We start from the raw sequence: 22,735 nt of genomic DNA on the forward strand, positions 1-22,735 counted from the left end.
AACTTCCTTTCTTCCATGAAAGAAGAACAAGCGTGCTACAATGACAAAAGTACAAAAAGAGTTCTGTCTTGTTGCGACGACGGCTTGGAACTAAGGAGGATCAGGCAAAGGCAACTTCCGCGGTCAGTGGCAATACGCAAGCGCTCTGTAGGGTCCCCTGAATCGGGAGCAGTGGCCTTGGCCTTGACTCAGACAGAACAGGGCAACCATGTCAGCAAAACCTGCCGTCCTCATGACCCTTCAGCAAAAATCTGCAGGCTCGTTAAACTACATGGTTGCCATTGAGACTGCTAACATTGCCACAACATTTTTGCTGGATATTATGGTCTTTTCTCCCTTTCCTGAACTTAACTGGGATTCTGGGCAGTACCTGACCCATTTTCCACTTTGGTTGGCTTTCTTGTCATTTGACCCCTGTGTTGTTGTTTGAATTTCCTTCTGTTTAGATCTTGCCTTCCCAGCTAGGTTTAGTTCTTTGCCATCAGGCACAATTAGATCTTCAGTTTTCCAGTGTGTTCTGTTTGCCCAGCTACAGTGGATTTCTGGGTCTCATACAAGACACGGGCTTTCTTTCCAGTGGTATTTTCATCCAATAAAACCAGAACCAACCCTTCCCCCAGGTCCCTGCTCCTTCTCTTAGTGTCACAGTGGCTGTGAGCGGGTTTTGGGGCATCCTTGAAACACACACATCGGATGTACACCAGACAGAATGGGATCCACTGGTAGTTACACTGAAACCAACTAAGCAGTGTTTAGAGAGGGGCTCAGCAAGGTGAGAAAAAGGTGTACTTGGATCTGCGGGGCAAGCTTGGCAGTCTCTCCCATAAAGCTATTTTGGGTTCAAGAACACGATTTCTCCCCTAAGCAGCTGGAATGTCCTCACAGCTGAAGACACATCTTGTTCGGGAGCCATTCCTTCCCTTCCCTGGGGACCAGCCTGAGAGTAATAAGTATTTCCTTTCGTGTAACAGAGCACCAGATAGATGCATGCAGAGAAATCTGACTCATGTGCAGAAGAGAATTCCTAGGTGTGGGAGAGACTCAAGGGTGAACGCTCCCCACGCCCCTGGACGTGGGTCCAGGGGCCTCAGGCCCAAGGCCACCCTTGCCCCCACCCCAGCCTCTCTGGTAGAGTTGGCAGATGTGAACCAACCTCAGGAACAGCTTCTCTAACTTAATTTAATCTTATAAAATGAAATAAAAGTCACTCCTCTCCTCTCAAGTATACTTTCAGCTAATCAACACTATTTTCCAAAAAACCATTGCAAATTTCATGGTATCACTTTAAAATGACAGTATTCATATGAAGGTACTTCAACGAGCTTGTGGAAAAATGAGAGTAAAAGGTAAATTTACTTTGGGTGCAGAAATGCTTGTAAATCCACATAAAGCTTTTTCATAATACACATTTTCCATGTACTTTTTTTTTTTTTTTGACAGAGTGGACAGTGAAAGACAGAGACAGGGAGAAATGTCTTCCTTTTTGCCGTTGGTTCACCCTCCAATGGCCGCCGCGGCCGGCGCGCTGTGGCCGGCGCGGCGCGCTGTGGCCAGCGCACCACGCTGATCCGATGGCAGGAGCCAGGTACTTATCCTGGTCTCCCATGGGGTGCAGGGTCCAAGCACTTGGGCCATCCTCCACTGGACTCTCGGGCCACAGCAGAGAGCTGGCCTGGAAGAGGGGCAACCGGGACAGAATCCAGCGCCCCGACCGGGACTAGAACCCGGTGTGCCGGCACCGCAAGGTGGAGGATTAGCCTAGTGAGCCGCGGCGCCGGCTTCCATGTACTTTTTGAAGATCTCTCCCCACCCCCATATTTTGCTCTCCCAAGGAAACTTCCCGCTGTGAGCAATCTGGATAATTGCTATTCTGAGATAGAAGCTTCCCCCTCTGGGGGTGGGCATTTAGCCTATTGGTTAACACGCAGGTTACATATTCCAATTGGAGCATCTGGGTTCAATTTCTGGCTCCAGCTCCTAACTCCAACTTCCTGCCAGTGTACACCCTGAGAGGCAGCAGTGGCAGCTCAAGAAAGTGAGTTCCTGTCACCCACGTGGGAGCCCTGGGTTGAGTTCCTGACTCCTGGTGTCAATCAAGGGTCCAGCTCCAGCCTGGCCAAGCGCCTGCCCAGCCCAGCCTGGCCCAGGCCCTGCAGTTGTAGGCACTTGGGGAATGACCCAGTGGCTGGGAGCTCTCTTTCTCTGCCTTTCAAATACATAAATAAACAAAGACCTCTCCCCCCTGTTGCGTTGTGTCCTCATAGTCTATTCACATTAATAAGAGCAGACAGAGACTGGAGGCAGGAGTGGGAAGAGGAGTGGAGGACTGAGAGCAGAGGGGAAGAGGAAGACAAAGGGGAGATGGAGCAGGTGGGTGCATCCATCTGTGGGACTGGTTGGTGAAAAGCAGCTTCTACCCCATGTTTGGACTTGGGAATTGTTTTAGTCGCCCCTCTTCTGATGTTTGATGTCTTCTGTGCTTCAGGCAGTGAGGAGGAATTATGGTGTTTGGGGTGCAGAATCAGAGGATCTGGGTGGAACTCTAACTCGGCTTCTTTCTAAGCAGCGTGACTTCAGGTAACCCACTTCACCTCTTGAGCCTGTGTGACCACCGTGTGAAATACAGACAATGTCCTCCCCCTTAGAACACTGTGAGGAAGAAGTTAGACAGGGCTCCTTGCAGCCATCTGGTTAATACCACATAGAGATTCAGAGCTCTTAAAAGAATCTTGTTGCTTTATAAGCATTTAGCAGCTTTGAACACAAATAATTGACATAGGTACTTTTCAATGTGTGATTAGCTCTACAGAGAAACCTGAATACCTGGAAATACCCTGAATAAGCAATTATAGGGGAAAACGTATTTTGAAAAATTTAAACATAAATGTTTTTCTGTGTAATGTGAAAAAACATGTATTCCTTCAATATGGAGTTTTTTTTTTTTTACTGTTTCCTAATACAAGGGCCCCGTAGCCCTGGAAAGAACATGAAGAACGCGGTGTTGCGGGAGCAGCCAGGCTAACTGGGGGAACCAGACGTGAGCACAGACTCCGAGAGCGTTATTCATGGAGCTGAGGAAGTATCTTCTAGGAGGAGTAGACAATTAGCTAAACCCCTTCTTCCCAGTCCTCTCGGATCCGTGGGGATGTGTCATCGGTAGCGTCTGGGCTCTTCACGCTGACGCTGCACAGACACCTGGGTGGATACTGGGAGATCTTCAGTTAAGCCGCGTATAGCTGAGTCCCCAGCCGGCAGAAATCCTCAGTCGCACTTGGACTTCCACTGGAGCATGCCTTGTTTCTGTGATCTCGGCGAGAGATCTAGCTGTTTCCCCACTGTGTCCTTCAGTCTGGTCAGTCCCTTTCGCTTGCCTGGGAGGTGAATATATCATGAGAAGGTCTCCCGTGTGAGGGCACAGGCAGTTGGGAGAGCATGGGTGGAGGATGGGAAGGTGCCTCCTAAGCCTGGCGGGGACCACACAGACCTAACCCAGCGTGTTTTCAGCCCTCTCCACACTGGGAGCCACCAGCTTTACTCAAAAAGCACCAGCCAGGCTAATCTTGCTGTTTTATAAACTCTTACACATACATCAATAGTCAGCCTGCATCTGCTGTAATGAACTCTACTAGGTCTGTCAGGGAACAACAGGAAATCTTTAATCTTCCCATACAACATCTCCAAGCATACAATCGTTGACACTTGGTCCAAAATGGTTCAATCAATTTTCAAACAAATCCTTTTCTCCTTTGTTGGCTTACAATCCAAACAATTTCCAATGAAGTGTGAAAGCAACCTAAGTCACAGTAGTTTTGCTAGGCAGCTTTCTCTCCTTCTATGGTAACTGGGGTTGGCAATGTGTGGATTCATCGGACTCCCATGGCCTCAATCCTGGAGTAGTGGGGGCTACTCAAGCTGGTATATGTGGGTTTAATGTTCAATTTCCTTTATAGTCTCTTAGCAAGTGGTATTGATCAATGAAGCCCAACAAAACACTTAGGTTCTTGCTTGAGGGTGTCTACATTGTATGTTATTTAGAAATCATAAGTGTTATATGCTTTACACACACACACACACACAACATGGTTACTGAGTAACTGATTTAGCTGTCACTCAAAGGGAAGAAGTGTGTACCTTGGGTCATTTTTCAGGCAGAAAACTAGGTTCCTGAGTTCTGTGCTGTGTTAGTGTTCATTTCAGAGTCAGAGCCGTGGGTCTGCCACCCAGCCTCACAGCAGTGACATTGCTGGGATATTGGCTTCTTTCCAAGGATTGCTCAGTATGGGCACAAAAAGTTGAGTTAGCCAACCTTGAAAGGGTAGATGAGGAAGTAGTGCTTTTCAACTTCCGTAACTGCTGCTTGCCTATCAAGGAGATCTAGATTTCCAGCCCTCAGATACTCAGTGGTCTTCAGCTCACTCCAGGAGACAGAATACTGTGTGTGCTGAAGACGGAATATTCCGGTAGTTACCTGCCATGTGACCAGCATAACTGCTTGGGCTTGTTCTGTGCATCCCATGGAATCATGCTTCTGTTTTATTTCTTTAAAATTAACCGTGTGGAAGCACTGGCATGAATTACTGATTGTACATTTCACTCGCCACTGTGTGTTCCACCCATCACTGCCCTCTGTGCCTAAATCTGTGATGATGTCTCCCACAGATAAGATCCACTGACAGTCTAGGTTGTTTGCAGTAATCTCAACTTCAGTTACTGTTTTCTTTTGCAGGCTAGTTTAGGTTATCAGCTTAGTAGATAGAAGTACTGTATTTATCTTTAGCAAAAATTCTAATAAAGTTACTTACTAACAATTTTGCAGGGCCCTCCAGAGCTTACAAAGCTATAGTACTGCTGAAAGAGGACCTTTAATGGTGCATGAATGTGTCACCTGCAACTTCTTGGAAAACTCTATAGCTTTCCAACTTCTTGGAAAGCTCTTTTTCTTTCCTTCTTATTCACTGATTTATCACTTATTTATTTACTTGTCAGATTTTGCTGATGGAGGTTTGGTCATAAATGTCACTTTTGGGCTTTATTCTGCCATAGGTTGAATGTTAGTCATTCTTTTCAGAACTGGCCACTTTCACATTCTTTTCCAGGGACTCCCCACATGTTCCAGAGTGCACTTTCTTTGAGGGGGATTGTCCAGGTCTCACTTGGCTTTTTCACTCCTCCTTGCTCCTACAGGCACACCACAGGTATAGACTCAAGTCCAAGAGTCCAAGGCTGTGACTGCTTAGAGGGCCCTTCGCTGGCAGTGACACAGAGCTCTGGGTGGGGGATCTTTAACTCAAAGAAATGGGTAAACTTTGTTGCTGCTGCTGCTGCTGCTGCTGCTGCCCATATCTCCAGGGAGGGATGGACAAGAGAAAGGGGTGGACGTGCCAGAGCAGAGAGCAATGAGAAAGCCAAGAGGCACGTGTGGGTGAAGAGAGAGGGAAACGTCCTTCCCGTTGCCTGAGTGGCAGGGCCAGAGGGACCAGGCACCTGCAGTAGGTCACCCGTGTCACAAGCTAGGCCTGGGTACTGCCAGCACCTTGGCATGGCTGGGTGACTCTGGCTTCCTGCTCTGGGCAAATACAAGTTTAACCTGTGGCTACTAAACAGCTTCCTGCACGTTTCTCTCCCCCATGCCTTGGAGTGTTACCAAGACTGGAAAAGCAAACCCCATAAATCTCTGTTCATCCAGATCTCTCCTGTTCTGCAAAGGGGCCCAGCATCAGCTCCTCAACTCCCCCAACCCACGCTGAGTTCTCCCTGTGAGCCTTAAGAATCAATCATTCATCATCGTCCGCCCCAGAGAGATGTGAGCTGGGAAATCCCAGGGCATCCAGAGGTCTCAGCGCTGGGCGCCGGACCAGCTCTGCTCCCACAAACCTTGGTCAGCTTGTACAGTCTTGGTTTCCTCAACTGCATTATCAGAAACACAGGCTACTTATCTGCAAATGGACTTGTCACTCTAAGACTTCAAGTTCATGTGTTGTTTTTTTCCTTGTTGCTTGTTTCAAGCCACAGGAGCAGAATTTGTATTGTGCTTCTTTCCTTTCTCTGTCACATGGCATCAGGAGTTTGTCCACTCATTTATTGAACGAGTGTTTGTGGAACCTTCGCTGTCCACCAGGCACTACGCCAGCATTGTGGGACTGGTAGCAGGGCAGCCAAGCTGCTCATCGGTGAGCCCCACACCGTAGCCGGCATCAGAACCTCCTGCGAGCCTGTGTTACAATGCAGACTGCTGCACTGATTCAGTAGGTCTGTGGCTTCTACATTTGCATTTTTTCTTTTACATCGTTTCTTTTTATTTTATTGGAAAGACAGAGACACACAAAGAAACAGAGAAGAGAGAGAGAGAGAGGAAGGGAGAGAGAGAGAAAATCTCCCACTTGCTGGTTCACTTCCCAAATGCCCACAACAGCTAGGGCTGGGCCAGGCTGAACACAGGAACCCGGATTTCAATCTGGGTCTCCTGTGTAGGTGGTAGGGACCAGTGGCTTGAACCATCACCTGCTGCTTCTCAAGAAGTGCATGAACAGAAAGCGAGAGTCGAGTTCCGAGCCTGGACTCAACTCCTGGCTCTCCGGTCAGGGATGCAGATGTCCTTGGTGGCATCTTCTCAGCTGCACCAAGTGTCCTCCCCACACATTCATATTTCTAACCAGTTGCCAGGGCTGCTTACGCTGTTGGTGTGGGGCTGCGGGCCACGTTTCGAGAGCCACCGACTGGTTAGCTCCCGGAGCAGTCAGGGGCAGGGCCGTTTCACTCGGGTGCAATTGCCCCAACAGCTGGCATCGGAGCGCCTCTTGAGGAGGGAGCTGCCCTGGGTTGACCAAACGCCTTGAAGAGCCTGCTTGAGCTGGGTGACACCTTTGGACATCAGCCAGCACCAAGACAGCAGGAAGGGAAAGCCACTCCTCACAGGCAACCGGAGGAGTGGGAGGGGTTTGTACCTGACTAGAAGCAGGGGAGATGGAAGAAGTGGGGGAGAAGCAGGCGGGAGAGAAAGGGAGCAGGTGCAATGAAGGGGCAGCCGCTCAGGGGAAGGCTCTTTCGCAGTGTGCGGTGAAACCTGCCTTTGTGCCTTCCCTGTGTTCTGCCAGGTCCCCAAAACCTCAACACAGAGAGGCAGGAGCCAGGGGAGCCCAGCCCACGAGAAGGCAAGGCTCTCTGGGGAAAGCCAAGAGCCCTGCTGCGGGTCTGGAGCACAAGCAGACTCCACGGGCGCAGGGCCAGCTTTCCAAGGGCGGGCACCTATGAGGGCGTTTGGAGCCACCCTGGCTGGAAGCCAAGGACTCGGCGGACCTGGACTAGGGTTCATTTGGAGTGTTTGGCTTTAGACTTAAGACCTTCAGAGCAAGAATGAAGCCGAGACTCTATGAATATTACTCAAAGCAAATAAAAATGATGCCCTGTGGGGTGCCAGCTAAGAGTCCACCATGGGCCACGTTTCTTAAATGAGTAGATTTCTTGGCTCTCTCCCACAGTCTCAGCAGAGAGAAAGGTTGGTATTAGTCGTGTAGTCCCCACTGGGAGACAAAAGCTAAATGGATCCACCACGAAGCTGTGCAGGTGCCTGACAGGGGTCTTTGCTCAAGAAGATCCCAGGAAAACCCTTTGTTCTTAGGGTTCTATTTTTCTCTCAAATTAGGGAGCTTCGGTGCTGTAAAAATCTGAGCAACTTGACATCTGCAAGCGTGTTTCAGGATATCCCAGGGAAGAGGTGGAATCATTTGGTCCCTGACTTAGCACCGGACTCTCAAACCCAGAGTCTTAGCTTTTTCCCGTAAAATCTGCACAGCACTCCTGGCAGGAGGGAAACAGGGCGGAGTGTAAGCACATGCACTCGCCTTACATTTCACAGCCCCTCGTTACACTCTGACATAAATCTTGTAACCCAGAAGGTCGGTCTAACATAAGAACCACTCCCAGCCAAATCCTCTGGTTTTTGGCAGCACCTACCCCATCTGTCTTTATGGCTGACAAACAAATCAATTTCATTCTAAATCAAAATGATGGGGTTCCTGGCACTTTTAAGGGGCTTCCAGCACGGGGCCCAGGACACTTCCAGAATGGGCAGAACACAAAGGGTCTCCTGCCCAGGTAACCCATCCTGACAGGTGTCATCATTAGGCAGGTGCGATGGTGTTTAAATAAGACTCCTTAACAGGGAGGAAAAGAAAAAGACCCCACAAAACCCAGGCCTGCAGGGAGTTTGTAGGCTGCAAGGGACAGCCTTCATGTTGGGGTTGGGGGCTCACCGAATGACCTTTGCTCTCCGGCCTTGGGCCAACACCCATGCGTACCCATTCTCCCTCTTCCAAATGATACAAGAAGAAATCATTACCATTTAGTAAGCCCTACCGAGCCTGGCTCATTTTCTTCTTGCAGTGAGAGTGGAGGGAGGCGTTCCTGTTCCAGAGAGGAGTGGCTAAGCCTCAGGGCCCTGCAGGAAATGGCCCCAGTTAGTAGGCAGCAGAGCCGGGACTTGAACCTGTGTTACTACCAAGCCAGCTTTGTCCTCTACTCCATCCAGTGCTGCCCAAAGCCAGCCTGCGAGGAAATGAAAATGAATGACTCTTCCCACGAATACAAATTCACGCCTTTTAAAATGTGGAGCTTGTGGTCTTTGCTTTCTGGTGTTAAACTGTCCACTCTTCACTCAAAATCATGGTGGCGTAGCAGCCTCTCCCCTACCTCCACCACCCTCCCCCCGCCTCCTCCCTGCCCCGTCTTTGGCTTCTTCAGGTTGTTCCTTCACCGAGGCACGGGCTCAGGGTAAAGCGGACCATCCTGTTTTGGTTCCACATTTCCAGTGAAATTTTCCTCCGGGTCCATAAATCCCAAAGTCTGGGATCTTCGCTTTAACCCAAGTAGCTCCTCACAGGACAGCAATATAGCTGGGGACTCCAGGGTCCTGACCACTTCCTAGGGAGCAAGCTGAAAATGTCATGTGGGGTTCACTAGCAGACACGGTACATGGGTTCCAGTTTGAGGATAGACTTTATGCAATGCAAGTAGGACCACTAGGGACTTGGTAATAAAGTATCCCCTCTTCTCTCACTGCGCCTTTCCCCCATTCAGAATTTCACTTTCCTTCCAGAATGTGTCCCACATCTGGGTTCCGGTTTCTTGGATCAATGCAATGTGCTAATCCGTTCATGTCCTCCTGAAACTTTTCCTTTTGTGTTCTATCCAGTTGTTTGCTTGATATGGTGCAGCTTGAAGCCGCGCCTTGCTATTTTACTTTGCAGACAGGGTGCAACCGCCGAGCTCTGCTGAGCTTGAGGGCCGCCTGAGCGAAGCCGCCAGCTCGCTCCCCTGCAGACTCTGCATTCCAGCGTGTTAATCAGCCATGCCCCACGGCCGCCCTGAGTCCCTGCTCTTTGGAAGGCCGTCACCGTGGACGCGGGGGCAGCCACAACCCCCGCCCCCCGCTCCCTCAGAGCCACGTCTTCAAATGCAGCTCTGTGTCCACGCCGTCCCGGCCTCCCGCGCGAGGTCCTCTCCTCTCCTTCACGGCTGTGCTAAGCCATCCCACACCTCCCACCGCGGAGCCAGGGACCGGCTGACTTAGGAGGCTTCTTTCGCAGGAAGATTCCCATCGCGAAGGAGTTTCCTCTGCAAATCTCTCCCTTTTCACATTTTTAGAAAGCATTTCAATGAAACAGTGTCCCTTAGAAGCTCATCTGTGGGACTCCAGTCCCAGTAGGGATGCTTTCTGAGGGGTGACAAGTCCCTGTCACTTTCTTTTCCTCTTTGTCTCCTCTGGTTGCATCACCCTCCTCTTCCTCGCCACCTTCCTTTGCTCAGTGAGACAGAATTCCCTTCATTCGTTCAGCCATTCATTCATTCGCACACTCCTTTGCTCTGACTGCCAACATGGCAGAAGGGAACACAGACAAGGTGTCGGCCCCCACAGAGGTGTGGTTCAAGGCTAAGGGAATGGGCGAACGGACTATTGGGCCCGTGCTGCGTAGGGTGAGGGGTACTGCACCAGCCTGGGCCAGGGTCAGGCAGGGCTTCCTGGAGGCCGGACCAAGCCTGAGGCTGAGTGCTGGGCACGGGAAGGGAGCCAGGCAACCAGGCAAATGCTAGTGTGGTTGGCCCTGTGGGACTGACCAGTTGGCCTATGGCTGCCATTTTAAAATGACTTTCACCTGGTTAACTGAGCCACTAGGAGGCAGATGTGATAAGTCGAGCAAAAGTGAGCAGAGCAGAAGCTGGAAGACAATTCCTTCAAGCTGCAGAGGTCCCTGGTTTGAATACAGTTTAAGTTGGTCAAAATGCAAATGGTGAAGGGAGTTGTGTGTGTATGTTTCTGTGCTGTGTGCTCTGTGTGTGTGTGTGTGTGTATGCTCTTTCCTTATTTCTTATAACTAATCAATGCAGTTTTAATCCAAATGAACTCACTCTCATGAATTATAAAGGTCACCTCCTGAAATGAGACTTTCCCAAAAGCCAAAAAAGTGTTTGATTAAGAGTTTAAGAATTTAGGATTCTAGGGGCTGGTGCTGTTGGCGTAATGAGTAAAGCTACCGCTTGCAGTGCCAGCATCCCATATGGGCGCTTGTTCAAGTCCTGGATGCTCCACTTCCCATCCAGCTCTCTGCTACGGCCTAGAAAAGCAGTGGAAGATGGCCCAAGTGCTTGGGTCCCTGCGCCTATGTGGGAGACCCAGAAGAAGCTCCACACTCCTGGCTTTGGATTGTCCAAGCTCTGGCCATTGCAGCTATTTGGGGAGTGAACCAGAGGATGGAAGACTGATTCTCTCTCTCTCTCTCTCTCTCTCTCTCTGCCACTCTGTAACTCTGCCTTTCAAATAAATTAATTAATTAAAAAAAGAATTGACTTAATAGATGCTAAACTGATATTCTGTATATAAAGAGAATTGAAAATGAATCTTGATGTGAATGGAAGGGGGAAGGGAGAGGGAAAGGGGAGGGTTGCAGGTGGGAGGGAAGTTATGGGGGGGAAGCCATTGTAATCCATAAGCTGTACTTTGGAAATTTATATTCATTAAATAAAAGTTAAAAAAAATTTAGGATTCTGTGGTTTCCAAATCAAGACCAATAATATCTCCTTCCCTTTGATTTATATTTACTTATCTGAAATGCAGAGTGATGGGGGTAGGGGTGCAGAGAGAGAGAGAGAGAGAGAGAATCTTTCTTATGGTAGTTCACTCTCCAAAGGGCCACAACAGCCTGGGCTGGGCCATGCTAAAGCCCGGATCCAGGAGCTCCATCCAGATCTCCCACATGGGTGGCAGGAATCTAAGTACTTGGGCCACCATCTGCTGCCTCTCTGGCACATTAGCAGGAAGTTGGATTGGAAGCCTTGGTGGGGCTGCATCCCAGGCACTGCAGCATGGTAAACTGGCATCCCAAATGCAGCTTAAACCTCTGTGCCACAATACCCACCTCTTGATTTTTCTAATTCTCTTGGGAGGAGCATTATTTTGATATATTTGCACCACTCAAGTGTTGATGAGAGACCTCTTGGAAGGCATAAATAAGCCCTTTGAATGAAAGCATCAATTCAGATCAAATTTGCTTTGTTTTGTACTTTCTTTTTCATTCCTTGCACTCATTTTTTTTTTTTTTTTTTTTTTTTTTTTTTTTTATTTTTTGACAGGCAGAGTGGACAGTGAGAGAGAGAGACAGAGAGAAAGGTCTTCCTTTGCCGTTGGTTCACCCTCCAATGGCCGCCGCGGCCGGCGCGCTGCGGCCGGCGCACCGCGCTGATCCGATGGCAGGAGCCAGGATCCAGGTGCTTTTCCTGGTCTCCCATGGGGTGCAGGGCCCAAGCACCTGGGCCATCCTCCACTGCACTCCTGGGCCACAGCAGAGGGCTGGCCTGGAAGAGGGGCAACCGGGACAGAATCCGGCGCCCCGACCGGGACTAGAACCCGGTGTGCCGGCGCCGCTAGGCGGTCCTTGCACTCATTTTCACAGTGAGGCAGTACAAGGCTGCCCAGGCAAGGTGAAGGGAGACTTCCTAGGACGTGATGAGCACCCATGATCTACGGGAGCTGAGAGCTCCTTCTACTCATGATGGCGTTTATTTAATGGAAGTGAGGCCATTTGAATGAAGAACGGTATTTGAGACTTTGTTTTCCTGGAGGCTGAGTCAGAAAGAGGCTGCGTATCCATCGGTAGGTACTCGGTATAGATGCAATGATCTCTGCTCAAAGATCTCGGCTTTCCTTCATCTCCATAAAGAAATGAATGGGAGTGGGGAGGAAGAGGAGTCTGTCCTCCAGTTAAGTTATGAAAAGCATCAAAATTGCTGTTGGGGGGCTGACACTGTGGTGCAGTGGGCTAAGCCTCCGCCTCAGCGCTGGCATCCCATATGGGTGCTAGTTCGAGTCCCGGCAGCTCCTCTTCCCATCCAGCTCTCTGCTATGCTTATGGCCTGTGAATGCAGTGGAAGATGGTCCAAGTGCCTGGGCCCCTGCTCTTGTATGGAAAACCCAGAAGAAGCTCTTGGCTCCTGGCTTCAGATGGGCTCAGCTCTGGCTGTTGTGGGCCCATTGGAAATCAGTGATTCAAAATCTAACCAAAAAAAGACTTTCAGAATAGCTTAATTGAAACTTATTTTGAAATTTTAAGAATTGCTTTTTAAGATCTATTTATTTATTTATTTAAAAGGCAGAGAGAGAGAGAGAGAGAGAGAGAGAGAGAGAGAGAAATCTCTTTGCTGATTTACTTGTCAAATGGCTGCAACAGCCAGAGCTGGGCTAAGTGGAAACTGGGAGTCAGGAACTCCATCCAGGTCTCCTGTGTGAGTGGCAGGGGCCCAAGTACTTGGGCCATCTTCCTCTATGTTGTCAGACACTTTAGCAGGAAGCTGCATTGGACATAGAGCAGCCAGAACTTGAACAGACACTTCAATAAGAGATGGCCTCATGGGAATTGTGCGAATTAGCTGACTAACCAAAACCTACTGAATCCAATAAGCTCTTGTCATGTCGCTTTATTTTCCTTATGCTGTTTTTATTGTCAAAGTATCTTGCTGGTTTGCTTATTATTAGTTTTTTCACCTAGAGTGTTAGCTTCTGAACATCAGAGACTTCTGGTCACTACTGAATCTTTAGCTTCTAGCACAGGTCTTGGCACGGGGTAGAGCCTTCATTGGTGTATGCTGAAGAAATGAATGAATGAATCCTTCTCCATGCAACAGCTTCCCAGGGCAATGATAACTTTTTGCTGTTGTACAATTGAGCTTGCACAGATGATTTGGGCGCTGTGGATACAAGTGGAAGTTGAAGTCCAGTAGGCCCAGAGGTCAGGAGCTCAGCTTAATGACAGCATTTATGAGTAAACACCCACAGTTCTTGCCGAAGGTGAAAGGATGTCCCGGTGGGAAGTCAGAAGGGAGCTGGAAATGAACTCCTAGCGTGACTTCCGCAGGTGGAGAGAACTAGACTGCAGCAGGCGAGCAGGAAGGAGCGCTGCCATCACGTAAGTGTAGCCAGAGCAGCTTCAACAGCGAGCTCTGGGGGGCAAACGCCACTGAAGCCGTGAACACGGACGCACCCAGGAAAGTGGATGGGAGTGGTGGTCGGCTTCTTATTTTAATTTGCATAGCTGAACCTGATAATTTGTCTGAAAAACCCACTTCGGGGATTGCGTGATCTTGCCCTGAAGTCATTGTTTCAAGTTCACTGCTCCTGTCCACATCCAGGAGCCCCAGTAATCAGACAGTGAAAGAGCCCTCCCCAGTAAAACATGCGCTGTTATGCTTCCATGTAGATGATTTTGCACACACTCATGATGTTTGCAGATCTTCTGATGTGTCCTGGATCTGGTGATCTAAGGGGACTTCCAAGTACAAGATGCTACGACGAGGGGGCGGTGCTGTGGTGTAACAGGTAAAGCTGCTGCCTGCAGCGCTAGCATCCCATTTGGGGGCTGATTCGAGTCCCGGCTGCTCCACTTCCAATCCAGCTCTCTGCTGTGGCCTGGGAAAGCAGTAGAAGATGGCCCAAGTCCTTGGATCCCTGCATGTACATGGGAGACCTGGAAGAAGCTCTGGGCTGCTGGCTTCAGCCTGGCTTAGGCCTGGCTGTTGCAGCCATTTGGGGAGTGAACCAGTGGATGGAGGACTTTTTCTCTGCCTCTGTAACTTTCTCTCTCCCTCTCTGTAACTCTGACTTTCAAATAAATAAATACATCCTTTTTTTAAAAAAAGAAAAAAGTAAAAATGTTTTAGGAGTATTCTTTTTACATATTAAGTGAACAGTAGCATCTAGAATTGCATATTTAACACAACCTCAAGATACACTAGATACAGAAAAGGATGCAAGCACACACAAAAGACCGCACTAAAATGTAAGTCATGCTTATAATGTGGTGACACGATTGTGGGCAAATTTAATTTTCTTCCCTGATTTTTGTTACATTTTTCCTAACTTAAAAATGATACTATCACCAATTTATCCCCAAAAGTAGCTGTGCCTTCTGACAGGTCATAGAACTGCTGGGCAGAGCTTTTAAAATCAAATCTAAAAACCACCATAGTGGACCCTCTCTGAGTGGCCGATGTGTTCGTGGTGTTTACCAGTGTCTGGGCATCAGGAGAGTCATTCCATGAGGGCCAGACTCTGCCTAAACCAATCAGTATCTTTTCCTGAGATTTTTGTGAGCTCTGACTAGCAAGGAGCCAGTTCCTCTGTGGTGACAGAAGTCATCGTGAGGTTTGGGAGCTATTTTTGGGTGGATGTGTTGTGGGGGAGGGAGGCACACTTTCTGCTGATCTACGCAGGAGAGACCAGTCTCTCCGGCGGGATTGGGTTTCCAGTGGCCCTTGAGCCCAGCTACCCCTCATCCGCCCTGCATTTTGGTTCCTCAAGTCCTCCCTACCTTTCTACTGTTAACAATAAATTTCCTTTTTGTGGGAATGAGATTTCTGGCACCTGAAACCAGCAAGAATACACAGTACACAAAATATAAGTAGTCAAGTATGAAATTTAATACTAGTTGTGAAAAACACAAAATTGCTTATATTTTTTGGCACAAAAAAAATGGCCAGTTTTGTGTGTCTGGCCGTGTACAGGATGGAGAGAGGATACAAAACAGAGACAAGTCAGTATGATTGGTTACATCTTTAAATCCTCTCTTAAGGACATGGAACTTGTCTTCTTGGCTCCTTGTAGAAACAGACAACCACGGGATTGTTCAAATCCAGGTTATGGCCATAAAAATTACAAGTGTCTTCTCTCATTGATGAAAGTGATGTGCAGGATAACAAAGGTATTTTCTAACTCAGTGAGTTAGAAAACGATGCTTGCATCCATCTGGCTAGGTGGAGCCTTCTGAACCCCACTGGAGAGCAATGCCTCAGCCATCAGTAGCGAAACTTCACAAGAATTATTCTACATGTGGGTTTGTGCTCTTGATAGCCAAGTCCATTTCAGCAGATGTTCAACTGCAATGAATTTAGTTGGAAGTACTGAGACATGGCTTAATTGCTCTAGGAATATTTGACATGGTGAATTTCATCAGAACCTTCTTAATTAAAATATAATACATCCAAGTGAAAAGCTCCAACTTCAAATCCAGTTCTATCTGTATCCATACAGAAAATGTGGACAAATACAACCATCTCTAGCAAATGTGTGTTTCTATTGAGCTTAGAAATGGTCTTCCCAGGATAACCTGGTAAGTAGAACAGGGTAGAGCCACTTCTACTACTGGAGTCTGTTAGGGTAGCACAACTAAGAAAGAGTTGGGGAGATTTACATCCAGGGTAACTACGAATACTGAGACTAGCTCAAATTTTTCTTTAAGCAAAACACTGTCACTTTCACCTACTTATTCTAATTCAAATAAAAGCTTCTCATTCACATTTCTTGGAACTTGAGATATTATGATTGCAATATTTTAGATTGCGACTTTGAGTCATTTGATCTTACATGCCCGATATCATTAGATGATTCTAGATTTTGGATCTGACAAAATCAGCAAGTTGGGTGGGACTTTCAAACTAGTTAGAATCTCTTTGTTTACCATGGGTTTTGATATGAATGACCAAATAGCTTTTCAGAAATGTACCAATGTTACTCTCCTCACCAGAAATGGACCAATGTTTCCCAAGTGAAAGATGCACTGTTAGCATATACGTAGATGATTTCACACACACACGCTCATCATGTTTGTACCCCACGGCCTGCTAAATATGTTTGCCCTAAAATATCACCAGCGGTGTCACATAGCTTCAATCCAGACGTCTGTGACTGTTAATGATGAACATTTTTCCTGTTTCTACTTCTGAGCACTGATATGTCCTTCGCCCCCTTGTTTTATTGTTTTTACTTATTTCTGTAAATTCCTGACAGGTCAGTAATTCCAGTCTTTCATTTGCTGTATCTTCTGCAAACACTCACCTTATTTGTTTATTTTTTGCTACCCTCTCTCTTTTTTGAAACTTGGAGAGTATATTATTTTCTTTATGATTTTTCCCACTGTGCCTGTGTTAAAAATTTTCTTTCCCTACTTCCAAATCCAATTTGTGTTCACTTGTGTGGGTATAAATAAATCTTGTCTATTCACTGGTGCGTGGAAGCTTATCTAAGGTGGTACATTTTGGTTGTGCTCTTTAAAAACGAAGAAAAAGACAAGACAAGAAAGCACACAGAGGGCAAATGTCCACACCCCTGAGATGCGAGTGCTCGCTGCGGGGCTCTGTGTACAGGAAGTAGCCCGCAGTGATTGACCCTGACCTTGCAGCATGTATCCTTCTGGGTTTCATGTAAGTGTTCTGACAAACAAATGGAGGCTTGGATTTGCAAAGCACAGGCCAGCGCAAGTTACAATTGAAACAGGATCTCGCCTCTCTCACCTAACCATCCCTGGGATTAAGACAATCTGGAAACCCAGAGATGAAATGAAAGTGAGTCTTCCGGGGAAATGAAGTGAGGAGAGGCTGATTCCAGCCCCACCCATCTTCCCTTCTCACTCAACACCCAGCCCCCAAGCATTGGACGCTGCTTTACAACGAGTGGGCATTTTTAGGTTTCCACTCAACCACGCATCTGCCTTCGTCTTAGCCCCACTGCCATTTTTCTATTTCCTTGACTGTGAAATTCTGTGCTAAAAGTGATAGGCAGAAGAGTGTAGCAAGGCTCAAACCAGGTAAAATAGAGGGCTTAGTCCAGTAGAGCCAATATTCCCAGGTCAGGTTTGTGTCTGGAATTGGAGCTTCAAAAAACGTCCTGGGGATGGGTTTTAGCCTAGTGGTTAAGCTGCCAGCTATAAACCCATGTGTCATACTGGAGTGCCTGGCTTTGACTCCTGGCTCTGACTCCTGACTCCAGCTTCCCACTAAAGCAGACCTGGTTGGGGGGTGGGGGTGGGTAGGAGCAGAGACGGCTCAAGTCATTGAGATCTTGCCATTCATATGGGAGATCTGGTTGAATTTCTGGGTCCTGGCTTCTTTCTGGCCCATCCCCAGCCACTACAGGAACTGGAGAGTGAGCCAAAGGTTGGGAACTCTTTTCTCTGTCTGACTCTCTGCCTCAAAAATAAAGAAAACCAAAAAAATGAAAAAACATGTTCTGAATGAGGAGCTGCTGTTTCTATTACATTTAATCAAACTCTCAGGCCAAGACATCAATGACTGAACTCCCATCGGCTCACAGGGAACCCCTGGAGCTAGTATGTGATGACACATGTCCACTGAATAAATAAAAGCAAAAATGATTTCCCGTACATGGGCAATGGCAGCACTAGACAAATAATTAGAAGGTTCTAGAATCAATTCTGCTACCACCCATGTGACTGTGAGTACATTGATTTGCTTCTTTTCAGCCTCCGTGTCCCAAGCCACACGACCACCTACATGCAGGGCTGATAAAATGTCTCGGACAGCATTTTAAACCACGAAATGGAGTTGTCCAAATGTGCAGCATAATTATGTTAAACTGAAATAAGAATTTATCTGATTCCTCATCGACCCCATCAAATGAACTACACTTTAGATTTTAACTGATAAATTCTAAGATGTTAATTTTAGAATATATGTTTCAGTGCCAAATCTTGCACAGAAAACTCTCTTTGGGGATGAATAGCAAGATTGCATATTGATGTTTGATATCAGGATTTAGTGGTCAGTATTAAAATTTTATTTGTTAATACTATAATTTAAAATTACAGAAATATTTTACTTAAAAAATTAACTTACGTTTATTTTAGTTGACAGGCAATGAGACAAGTGACAGAGAAAGTCTTCCATGTGTTGGTTCACTACCCAAATGTCCATACTACCCAATGCTGAGTCAGGCTGACGCCAGAAGGCAGGAACTCAATCCAGGTCTCCCATATGAATCTGCTCCCTCACCCCACAATATCGTTTAAATCACAGGCATTGCACCCCAGCTGGAAATACTGAGTTAACGTTGCTGATTCCTGTAGTTCCTTTTGGCCCATTCAACTCAACAAATATTTACAAACACTGTTTCCTACTGATTGAAGTCAGTTATGCAGCATCTTCCATTGCTGGCTCCTGCCCTTCAAGTTCTCTGCAACACCCCCGCCCACCCCTAGGGCACGTGCAGCAATGACTGTTGGAGCTGGTCTTGTGTTCCTTTACCCGTTATATCAGTCAGAGGCACAGTTCCACTCAGGTGTGTGCCATCTCCTGAGCACTGGTCATCAGCCAAACCCAGCTGAGAGGCACAGCATGCGGCCCCAGGCATTCGGCCCACAGGGCTCTACCTGTCAAGATACAGCAACTGCAAAGGGAGGGAGAGAAGGTGGGGGTTCATAGGGAGAGTAATCAGCTCACCTACTCCCTAATTTAGAAAATGCTTTCCTTCTATTTCTTTCCTGTTCTGAAATGTCCGTGGGCTCTTCTTCACTCTTAGAACAAAATAAAAATTTCTTCTAAATCCTTAGCAACTGGGCTGCATCTTATCTTGCCTCCTAAAGGCATGGAAAAAGCATAGGTATTAGATTTAGAGATGCCTCCTGGCCATGCCACTTACTGTGCTAAGCCGGTTCATTATTTAGCTCTGCGAAACCAGTGTTTCCTGTTGTGCAAACTGGGACAATGTGCATTTGGAGCAGACCTACTGGGAGGATGGACTGGTGCTTCTGTTTGATAAGATTTGCCCTGCGAATTCCACTGTCCTCCACGTGCAGCCGGAATCCCACCTGAAACCTCCTTGCCAAGGTCTTGAGGATCTGTCAGCTTCTCCTTATTTAGCCCTTGAGGTGTGCCAACAAATTTCTGCATTTTTTTTTTAAATGTAAGCTGAAAGTTTTCGGACTCCATCTGGTTTGTCCTGCCTCCATGGTGTGCAGTCATCAGGGCAAGGTCATCAGACCTTCTTGACATCGCCTACATTCTTGTTTTTTTCCATTGTACTCACTTTCTACTTACCCTCTGGCTGTGGCCTGGGGGTTATCTGGGAGGTCATCACAGGGGTCACCTTCTTGATGAGCAAACCAGAATTTCAAGGGTATTGTGTAATTCTACAACACACTTAAGGTATCTGCTAAAGACTGATTTGTATAATACTAGGGTAATCTAACAATAACAAAACCAATTCAGGTTGCATGGCTTGGGGGCTTGGAGGGGAGAGAATCACCAACTGATCAAATGACAGTGTAGACACACTCAGGAGGAGTGTAGACACACCCAGGAGGAGTGCCTCTGGGCTAGAGCAGTGCAGGAAAACAGCAGTATGGGAGAGAAATGAGGCTGGGAAAGACCTCAGGCTCTCTGGAGGAAAATGTTGTGGACACGGCTCCCCCTAGTGTACATGCGCAGTGGCTTAACCCACTTGCGAGCAGTTTCCCCATGGCCTTGCTCCTCCTTGCACAACCAGCCACAGGTCAGGGAGGAGAGAGGAAAAGGACCTTCACACCACTGGATTTGAGCTCTGGTCATCATGGGAGTAATAAATTGACTTGAGGTACCCTAATGTTTTAAAAGTATTTAAAAATGACTTTAAAAGGAGTTTCTGGTGCCGCGGCTCACTGGACTAATCCTCTGCCAGTGGCGCCAGCACCCTGGGTTCTAGTCCTGGTTGGGGTGCCAGATTCTGTCCCGGTTGCTCCTCTTCCAGTCCAGCTCTCTGCTGTGGCCCAGGAGTGCAGTGGAGGACGGCCCAAGTCCTTGTGCACCTGCACCCGCATGGGAGACCAGGAGGAAGCACCTGGCTCCTGGCTTCGGATTGGCGCAGTGCGTAGGCAGTGGCAGCCATCTGGGGGGTGAACCAATGGAAAGGAGGACCTTTCTCTCTGTTTCTCTCTCTCACTGTCTAACTCTGCCTGTCCAAAAAAAAAAAAAAAAAAAAAAAAAAAAAAGTTTCTGCATTGTCCTGAGATAGGACACTTTGCAAAGTATGTGGCAAATGGAACTCAAAGATATGTTTATTTTAGTGCCTTTTTGAAATTTGTGCACACAAAGGCTCTTCAAAGAGCTCATAGAAAATGTGTATTCAAAAAAAACCTTCATGGGTTTCAAACTTTTTTGCACAAAAACAAACTTATCTTTTAAGTATATCTTTCCATGAAGTTTTTGATGTTCCCTTGTGATTAGGGAGAACAAACACATCTGAAAGATGATTCTTCATTATTTGAACAAAAACTGTGATTTCCTGCATCTGCAAATATATCTTCTTCAACCAGGACCCATGGGTCCTTTTGAAGCTCTCCACTCCCCACAAACTGCTCTCTTAGTAGAGAGAAAGCAACTCTTGGGGCCGGTGCTGTGCCTTAGCCGGTAAAGCCACCACCTGCCATGCCAGCATCCCATATGGGGGCCGATTCCAGTCCTGACTGCTCTACTTCTGATCCAGCTCCATGCTAATGGCCTGGGAAAGCAGTGGAAGATGGCCCAAGTGCCTGGGCCCCTGCAACCCATGCGGGAGATCTAGAAGAAGCTCCTGGCTTCTGGCTTAAGCCTGGCCCAGCCTTGGCCATTGAGACCACCTGGGAGTGAACCAGGGAATGGAAGATCTCTATCTCTCTATCTCTCTCTGTCTCTCTCTCTCTCTGTAACTCTACTTCAAACAAACGAACAAAATCTTTAGAAAGCAAGCAAGCAAGCAACAACTCTTGCAACGGAGGGAAATGTAATGAGATGACTCAGAACAGTGCAATGTTTCTCAAAGTGTGACCTCCAGAACGCCAGTTCCACAGGATATTAATGAGTCTTAGTCAAATAAGAGTTCTGTGGCAAATCACTTTGGGAAGAGTGGAGTTTGATCAAGATAAACTGATTTCTTTTTACATTCCAATATGGCTCAAAGCCCTTGGGATGCTCTTACTATATCATTCTTCAGTATGACATCACAGTATAGACTGCAGCATTTCCCAAATTATTTAATACAATGATTTGTTTTCTTGCCTATGCTGCATGCCTGGTTTGTGAATTATTCTTTGAGAATGGGCATGGGATTAGAATTTCATTAACTTCCAATCAAAAATAAAGGACAAATAGGAAAGGATGCCCCAAAGAGAAAAGATGATAAATTCGATATGGGTGGCACACAGGGTGACTATCAGAGTTAGACCAGTGTCCTCTCTTCTACATGTGAAAAATGAGTAACGCGGCAAACTAAAGTCTGAACCCATGGCACTCCTATAGTGGGCTCAGGAGGATCGACCGTGCTGAGAGCATTGTCAGCCCACAAAGTCACTACAGTTTTCTCAGGACTGTGATGCTTCCTGTGGGAATGAGAAACCAGGGTCCAGTAAGGACAGTCTCCCATCCTGCCAGGTAGTCAGTGCTTTGGGAATTGTTCCTTGTACACAGGGATTCACATGGATGTGTGAGGATCATTATGAACAGGATCTCAGATGCACAGGGGACTTTACAAGGAGCTAAAGGAAGCCTGTATTTAGTGCAGGCTGTAAATTAGAGATGAAGCCTGGAACTCTAACAAAATCCTCCTAAAGAACATTCAAGAAAGATGGAAATCCACAAGCTATTTTTTCTTGGATAGCGCCAGAGCAGGTGAAGGGCAGCTGGTTCCCAGGTCAGAGCCTGTGTGATTACTGCAGCTCGGGCTCCTGTTCTGATTGGCGCACTTCACAAGTCGAAGCACTGCCTCCCACGGACCCTTGCGCGTGTTGGGAACATTTGCAGACACGAGGGAACAGGGACAACAGACCTGGAATTATGTACCCATTCATGATCCCTGGCTGAGGAGAGAGTGTTTTGTGGAGAGAACAAACCCTTTATGAGCTTAGGAGGGGCTGTGGCTCTTAGTTTCTTAGCATTTTGGGGTGGAGGAGACGGGATATGGTTCATTCCAGAAGCAGCTCTTGGTTCGCAGTGGACGTCCTCTTTCCTCCCTAATGCTTTCCAGCTGGGTTGACTTGAGCCACGGGGAGGTCAAGTGATTTATTCTAACGCCTGGTGAGATGGACCAGCTGGGACTTGAACTCGGGGACTCTGCTACGCACAGCCCTTGCCCTCGTCAGTCAACCACCCTGCCTCTCTAGCTGCACCAGCAGCCCGCCGCATCTGGCGAGGCCGGCCTCTGGACTATCTCTGCTCAAGACTGGACTCAGAGACGCATTACAGGTCAAGTCTGAATGTTCTGGCAGCACAGCCTAGGGCAGACTGCTCTATGCCTGCTCAAAGCATCCAGCGTCTGCGGAAAGCCAGATTGAACATAGCTGCCTTCACCCGCCAAGATTCCAAGAGGAAAAACTGAGCTCACATTTTTCCTTTGCAGGGTCATTTTTCTTCCCTTCGCTCTTTCTCTTTCTCTCTCTCCTCTCTCTGT

The 22,735-nt window shown here is 47.5% G+C and overlaps 1 protein-coding gene and 1 long non-coding RNA gene across 2 annotated transcripts in view; one reads left to right on the forward strand and one right to left on the reverse strand.

The window, feature by feature from the left end:
- The window catches only part of LOC149126425 (uncharacterized), an 84,914-nt gene that overhangs the window by 38,742 nt on the left and 23,437 nt on the right, over positions 1-22,735 (forward strand). The window lies entirely within an intron of this gene.
- The window catches only part of UST (uronyl 2-sulfotransferase), a 337,883-nt gene that overhangs the window by 1,147 nt on the left and 314,001 nt on the right, over positions 1-22,735 (reverse strand). The window lies entirely within an intron of this gene.

The sequence above is a fragment of the Oryctolagus cuniculus genome, chromosome 5 (genome assembly GCF_051225735.1).
Source record: "Oryctolagus cuniculus isolate XC-2025 breed Fujian yellow rabbit chromosome 5, ASM5122573v1, whole genome shotgun sequence".
Classification (NCBI taxonomy): Eukaryota; Metazoa; Chordata; class Mammalia; order Lagomorpha; family Leporidae; genus Oryctolagus; species Oryctolagus cuniculus.